This window comes from Tupaia chinensis, unplaced genomic scaffold, assembly GCF_000334495.1.
Source record: "Tupaia chinensis unplaced genomic scaffold, TupChi_1.0 Scaffold000117_2, whole genome shotgun sequence".
Taxonomy (NCBI): Eukaryota; Metazoa; Chordata; class Mammalia; order Scandentia; family Tupaiidae; genus Tupaia; species Tupaia belangeri.
In genome coordinates, this window is record NW_006159583.1 from 6436540 (window position 1) to 6442330 (window position 5791).

Here is a 5791-nt window from a genome sequence, read left to right on the forward strand (position 1 = left end):
GAATTTCTCTTTCTTCTGCCTATTACTTCTACTCTCTCAGCCCATCAGTTTACAAGAAAGGAATTTTACAAGTAAATAAATTTCACCAATGGATAGACTAAACCTTCCTTATTATTCTTTTTTTTTTTTTTTTTTGCAGAAGTTTTCGCTATAGGGCACATGGGTTCCCCCAGACACACAGAGAGAGACATAGAGACAGAAAGTGAGAAATCACCCCCCGGGGGGATGGTCACGCCACAATCCCTTCTCCTCCATTCTACTCTCGGGATCTTGGGCACGCACGCACACGCGCCCGGCATGAGTTTTAAGCCACCGGGTCCGGGACATGAACCGCGGTCGACTACGTGGGAGTCCAGCGACATAGCCATTATGCTAACTGTTGGTTCCCTTTATTATTCTTTTAAAAAAAATTTTGTATACTGAGGCCAAAAAGTGGCATAGTGTTCAAAGGCACATGGCTGACTGTGATTCAAATCCTGGACCCAAAGGCTTTCTCACTTTCCATTTCTCTCTCTGGTCAAATTTAATACTACTACTACTACTACTAATAATAATAACAAATAACACATTGAATAAATAAATATTTCAAAATTATTTTTTATTTATATTTACTTTTATTTTTATTTTAAGTTCATTATAGGGCATGTGTGCTTACCAGAGAGAGATACACAGATACACAGAGAGAGAGGGGAAGTGAGAATGCAAGCTGCAAGGTCTGGGAATTGAACCACAGTCTCCCATGTGAGAGTCCAGTGTCTTAAATACCACATCACTAGCTAGCCTCCTTATTGTTCTTCTAATACAGTGGTTTCCTCCATGGTTAAGTGTCCCAAGTGGGAATCTTAGTATTTGATATCTTCTACTTTGAATTTTCTTATATTTTTATGGCTTGACATTATCAACAATTTTCAAAATTTATTTAAGGCAGGTTTGGTCTTGTTTGATCAATTGGAAAATTAAAGCTTGCCATGGGTGTAGTCATGGTTGCTATACAATACATGCAGTTGTATCTTTTATTCTTCACTGATTTTTTTCCATCATCTTGTCCTCCCTTTCTTATCCTCTCAACACAGAGCAAATTCTGAAATCATTTATTGGGTTATCCAAAAAGTTATGATATATTTTTCTATGCAAAAAATGTGTCATGGCTTTTCTGACAACCCAGTGTTTTTTTTGCTTCAAAAAAGCCATTCTCTACTAGGCCTCATGGACCTTACTCTATATATTCAGAGTCCAGATCATAGTCAAAAAAGGGATAGAAACCCCATGCATACTTTTTCTGCCATCTGAGTAGCTTCCTCAACATGGAAATCTACCTCTCTAATTTTACCTTTGGCTATGCCTCTAAAATAGTTATTCATGTATTCTAGATACAAGTCCTTCATCAGATATATGATTTGCAAAAATCTTCTTCCATTCTTTGTGTACTTTTTACTTTCTCAATAGTATATTTTGAAGCGTGAACATTTTTAATTCTGATGATGTCAGTTTATCTTTTGTTGTTGTTGCTATTTCATGTCATATATAAGAAACCATTGATAAGTCTATTTTCACAAAAATATATAGTTTACTTCTAAGAGTTATATAGTTTTAGCTTTTACAGTTGTTTACTTATTTAAATGTGCCAAAGGGTGCATGCATATACTGGAGAGAGGCAGAGAAAGATAAAATGAGAAAGCACCCCCATAGGAGATGGTCACACTACAATTCCCTCTCCTCCATTCTCCTTTAGGGAGTTTGGCCACACACACATATGTGCTTGGTGTGTTTTTCAAATTGCTGGGTCCAGGACTCCAATTCCACAGGTGGCCATGTGGGATCTAGCTGCCTTCACCACATCACCAGCTGACCTGCTCTTACATTATCTTTCATCTATTTTGAGTTAACTTTTGCATGTGATGTCAGTTAGGGTTACAATTTTTGCATGAACATCTAGTTGTTGTTCCAGTACCATTTGTAGAAAAGACAATTCCTTAACCCAGTGAAATGTATTGACCACCTTCTTGAAATTCAACTAATTGTTGAATGAAGCTTTATACTCTCAGTTCTATTTCATTATTCTTTATGTCTATCCTTAAGCCAGTGACACACAGTATCTTGATTACTGTAGCTTTGTAATAATTTTTCAAATCAGGAAGTAAGAGTTCTCCAACTTTTTTTTCCAAAAAAAAATTGTTTTGGCTATTCTGGATCAGTTGCATATCTATTTGAATTTTAACATTGGCTTGTCAATTTCTGCTAAGAATAAAAGGCTGCAATTTTCATAAGGCATTATGTTGACTAGACAGGTCAATTTGAGGATTATTACTATCTTAACAATGTTAAGTCTTTTGATCCATGAATTTGAATATCTATCTACCTATTTAGGTCTCTAATTTCTTTCAGCAATGTTGTAGTTTTGTGAGTATGATTTTTTAATTTTTCTATTTTTTGTTAAATTTATTCCTAATTTGTTTTTGGAATTATGAATAGAACTATTTTCTTAATTTCATTTTTAGTTTGTTTTAGTATAAAAATAAAGTTGGCTTTTTAAAATATTAATTTTATGTTCTACAACCTTGCTGAAATTTATTATAATAATATTCAACAGATTCTTTAGGGTTTTTAATACACAGGATAATGTTATGTTCAAGTAGAAACGGATTCACTACTTCTATCTGAATGGCTTTAATTTTATTTTCTTGCCTAATTTCCCTGGCCAGAATTTCTAGTACAATGTTTAACAGCAATAGTCTCTGCCTCCAGCCCTGACAGAACTAGTCTTTACATTACATTCAACCATTCAATAAATATTGAGTGTACTGAGTGTACAAGGGAACATTTTAGGGATGGCTTCTAGTCCATGTGAAAGTACTCCATTGAAAACCCTTTGGTGATAGTATGCCATCATTATTAGAAAATGGACTCACTGTAAAAAAAATATTCAGGTTTTTGGCATAGAGCATGTGTGTTCTCTGGAGAGAAACAGAGAGAGGCAATGAGAAGGAAAGTGAGAAGTCACCCCTGGGGAGGATGGCCATGCCACAATCCCTTCTCCTCTATTCTCCTCCTGAGATTTCAGGCACACATGCACATGCACCCAGTGTGACTCTCAAGTCACCAAGTCGGAGATTAGAACTGCAATGGGCCATATGGGAGTTGAGCATTGCAACCACTATGCCACCTGCTGGGCACATGGACTCACTTCTTATGGCGTAAATGGCACTCTTATGTCCTATTCCTGGCATGAGGATAAATCTGACTACTTTTCTTGCTGCTCTCCTCTTGAAATCTATTATTTGGGCAAATCGAATTCATTTTAGTTTTTCAAAAGGGAAGTGCAGTTGATGCTCATTCTTTGCAGGTTCTGTATTTGTTCATTCGTGCACTGTATAATATTACTTGTACTCTAAAGCAATACTCAGGGTGTTTTCAAGTCATTGGCAACATGCACCATGTTGCTCTAAGTGAAAATTTTGAGTGGCCCAAAGTGCAACTTCCCCGTGGAGGTAGAGCAAGGTGGTGTTCTGCCTTCTTTTTTTAGCTTTCACACTGTAAGAAACTATCCTTTTCAGCATTTATTCAGTGTGATGATTTTTGTATTTTTTGTGGATTTTTTTAGTGATTTGCCATCTAAAATAGTCCTCAAGCTGAAATGCTGTCTAATATTCCTAAGAGTAAAAAATGCTGTGATGTACTTTATGGAGGAATAGTGTCATATGAGTTATAGTGCTGTTGACTGTGAGTTCATTGTTACTGAATTAATGATATATTAAATGAAGTATCTTTAAACAGGAACTTATATAGCACAAGGTTGTGTATTACTTGGTTTATGAACATATTGTAACCAGAGGCTTGTAGGAGCCTACATCTTTATTTCTCTCAGAGGCAATGTTTTGGTATTCACTGATTCTGAGTTCAGAGAGACTTTTCAGAACTGAAATACTGCAAATAACAAAAACATGCTGTAAGTGAGCTGGTAATAATGACAATACAAAAATAGCTAGAATTTGCTGGGTATCCACCCCATACCAGGCATTGTGTATCATTTATGGGCATTATCTTATTTAATTTCTATGATGTTATTTAATTCATGAGGCAGGTATCATTCTCGAACTCACATCTTAAATAAAATAACTGAAGATTAGGGATTTTTTTTCTTCTAGAATACTAAATTCAGAGAAATGATAAGTATAATCATTGATATATGTATTAGTTGTTTTCATTCTCTTCCATAACATTAATCATTATGATTTATTGTTATTATCTCTGTTCCATCCTGATCATGGGCACAGTTAGCAATTTCTGTGTTTGGTTCGTGCCATTTTCAAAATTTTGCAATATCCTTCATTCTAGAGCATGTGAGAAATAAATCTTTTGAAGATGAGTGATCACTGAGTGTCTGATTGAGTTCCTGGTGACACTGAAAAGGGCAGATTTTCTCAAAAGGCATTTTGTCCATCTGTAAATCAGGGCAAGTTTAAGGTTCTTAATAGCTCTGTAATTATTTTTAAAAACAAACAAACAATTTTCTTATGATTAAACATCAGGGAAACATAAAATTCAAGGAAATTATTATTAATTTCCAAAAACTTTATTTTTTTTAAGAGGTTTTTACCTTAGGGTGTATGCGTTTGCAGGAGAGAGAAAGAAAGAGTCAGAGGGAAAGTGAGAAATCAATCCCCAGGGGGATGGCCATGCTGTAAACTCTTCTCCATTCTTCTAGGATCTTGGGCATGTATGCACATGTACCTGGTGTGATTTTCAACCCTCTGGGTCCAGGATTTGAACTGCAGTCGGCCATGTGGGAGTCCAGTGTCATAACCACTATGCCATCTGCTGGCCCCTCCAATCACTTTTAAAAATAATCTCTACTCATTTAACATATTGCCTGGGGCAGCATGGTGGTGTAGCAGAAAAATGTACTCTTCTACAAGGCTGACTCACATGAGAAGGTTCTAGGTTCTCATCTGGAGACTTCTCTGAGTGTGCCAGGAGTGTACATGTGCCTATGATCCAAAGCTGGCTGAAGCTGGGACTGAATTACAACAAGGAGGTCCTCTTAGGGCTGCTGTTTCCCCTTCTTGCTCCTCCTTTCTCTGCTCTCACTCATGGAAGAGATAAATTAATAAACTTTATAAAAAGGGCAAACAAAGAAACACCACACAAATGACATACTAAAGAATTATTTTAATTTTCTTGATGAAGAAATCATGAAGGTTTTGTAATCTTCTCAAGGCCCTGGCTGTAGACATAACAAACCAAGGTTTCTTCATGAATCTAGGTTTAAATAACATTGTCCTCCTCTAGCATTGATATAATGCATGAAGCAAAATGTCATGAAAGAGAATTGCAGTGCTTGGTTAACACTGCAATTATTCATATGTATAAGCCCTCTGTGATTTTCGATGGGAGAGATACACAGGGGGAAGGATTATGACTATCTTCAAAAGGAGAGTGCCTCAATGGCCCATGAAAAAAACACTGCTTTGCCAAAAAAATACACAAATTTAAAAGCATAGTTTTATATTTCAGTATTTTGTCCCAGAGCTCTAGTAATTGCAACTGCAGATATTTACATAGAACTTCCAATGGAGTGAGAAAGAGAGACCTCTCGAAAGTATTCTTCTAAGACTCAGGGGCACATTAGCCCAGCACAGGGAACAGGAGTCAGTCTCCTCCTAAGAAATATGAAGCCCTCAAACAAACATCTATTAAAGAAGATTCACTAAATCATTTCAAAACAGGCTGTTGATTTAAGGATATATGTTTTTATTTCGAACTATAAAAAACTAGGTTTTGTTTTGTTTTG